This window comes from Saccopteryx bilineata, chromosome X, assembly GCF_036850765.1.
Source record: "Saccopteryx bilineata isolate mSacBil1 chromosome X, mSacBil1_pri_phased_curated, whole genome shotgun sequence".
NCBI classification, from domain to species: Eukaryota; Metazoa; Chordata; class Mammalia; order Chiroptera; family Emballonuridae; genus Saccopteryx; species Saccopteryx bilineata.
In genome coordinates, this window is record NC_089502.1 from 144,973,677 (window position 1) to 144,975,768 (window position 2,092).

Below are 2,092 nucleotides of genomic sequence, written 5' to 3' on the forward strand. Positions count from 1 at the left end.
GTAAACATGCGTGTACATGGCTCAGAAAAATCAGGGGATCAGGGACCCTGCCGATTATTACTCCAGTCCTTTGAGACTTTTTTTTTTTTTTTTTTGTATTTTTCTGAAGCTGGAAACGGGGAGAGACAGTCAGACAGACTCCCGCATGCGCCCGACCGGGATCCACCCGGCACGCCCACCAGGGGGCGACACTCTGCCCACCAGGGGGCGATGCTCTGCCCCTCCGGGGCGTCGGTCTGCCGTGACCAGAGCCACTCTAGCGCCTGGGGCAGAGGCCAAGGAGCCATCCCCAGTGCCCAGGCCATCTTTGCTCCAATGGAGCTTTGGCTGCAGGAGGGGAAGAGAGAGACAGAGAGGAAGGAGACGGGGTGGGGTGGAGAAGCAGATGGGTGCTTCTCCTGTGTGCCCTGGCCGGGAATCGAACCCGGGTCCCCCGCACATCAGGCCGACGCTCTACCGCTGAGCCAACTGGCCAGGGCCAGTCCTTTGAGACTTTTATCTGGTGCGTTTCACCAAGGAAATAAAAGTTACTTTTGCATCTTATTGGCATCATCAAACAACTTTCTTTGACTTGTTTGCTTTTCTGATGTTCTTGTTGAATAATAATCATCATCATAATAAATCAAATGCTTCTTTTTTTTTTTTAATGCTTCATATTCATTTGGAAATATCCCCTGATTTTTGCGAGCAGTCGACTTAAAATACGGGAGACGTGATTCTAAGCATCTGATCTGTCCGACGTCATGTATTTGAGAAGAGTCCCAGGCTATTTATTCCTCATTTCATAGCTGGGTAAACCGAGGCACAGAAAAATTAAGATACGTAGTGTCCAGAGAGGCTCACGGACCGCTGTCCAGAATAACACGAAAACCCAGAGGATGGTATCCCATTTCCTCTGTTCTTAAATTACAAAAAAAAAAAAAAAATCTTTTCACTGCGTACGATCCTGCCGGATGGACGTTCTCTTCCTTGGCCTGTAGCTGTGATGGTACAAGATACCGATGCAGTTAGGTCAGAATGGTTCCGTGACTTTTTCCAAACCCCAAACCTGGCTCTCCTGGCTGAACTGAGCTTTATACTATGGAGTATTACTCAGCCATAAGAAATGATGACATCGGATCATTTACAATAACATGGATGGACCTTGATAAACATTATACGGAGTGAAATAAGTAAATCAGAAAAAAAACTAAGAACTACATGAATCCATACATAGAAGGGACATAAAAATGAGACTCAGAGACATGAACAAGAATGTGATGGCAACAGGGGTAGGGGGTGGGGGGAGGGGGGATGGGGTGAAGAAGGAAAGAGGGGTTGGGGAGGGAAGGGGCACAAAGAAAACCAGATAGAAGGTGACAGAAGACAATTTAACTTCGGGGGAGAGGTATATAGCACAATCAAATGTCAAAATAATCTAGAGATGTTTTCTCTCAACATATGTACCCTGATTTATCAATGTCACTGCATTCAATTTAATAAATAAATTAAAAAAAAAAAAGAACCCCATAATCTCCCGTGCACGAACCTCCTTCCTGGAGCGATCCGTGAGTCGTCGATCTGGGCTCCTTCCCGGCTCTCTGCAGAGCGCTGACAAAAATGGGGCTTCGGGGCGTTGAGCGATCGGCTAACCCCCTTTTCCCAATTCCAGAATTCCACGAGCAAGAACAGTTGTTTGTGGATCCGCTTTGCCAGGCTTAACTCTCTGGAGCAAGTGTCAGGGGCACAGACCCTCAGTGGGCTGTCATCTTGGACTGTGTGCTCATCTGCTGACCGCTCACCCCGGTGGCGTTGAGCTCAGGATCGTCCACATGATGTCACTTAAAAAAAATGCCCTGTTTGCCTGACCTTCTCCATTCTCACCTCTTCGGGGACCCACGGTTCCTTCATAAACATTCGCAATGGTCCCTCCCTCCCCTCATGGGGGAAAAAAAAATACATCACGACCTGAACAGACTCAGTTTTTTTGAACAAAATCCTCGTTCAAAATTAAAGAACACTTTAGCACGTGGTGGAATGTCTTCCCTTCCTGTGTGTAAAGCAGAGGTCCCCAACCCCCAAGCCGTGGACCGGTACCAGTCCATGGGCCATT

The 2,092-nt window shown here is 47.7% G+C and overlaps 1 non-coding gene across 1 annotated transcript; it reads right to left on the minus strand.

Annotated features, from left to right (window-relative positions):
• Positions 1–403: 403 nt before the first annotated feature.
• Positions 404–479, minus strand: TRNAI-GAU (transfer RNA isoleucine (anticodon GAU)). Its single transcript has one exon. It is a non-coding gene; the product is annotated as a tRNA-Ile (tRNA).
• Between the last annotated feature and the right edge of the window lie 1,613 nt (positions 480–2,092).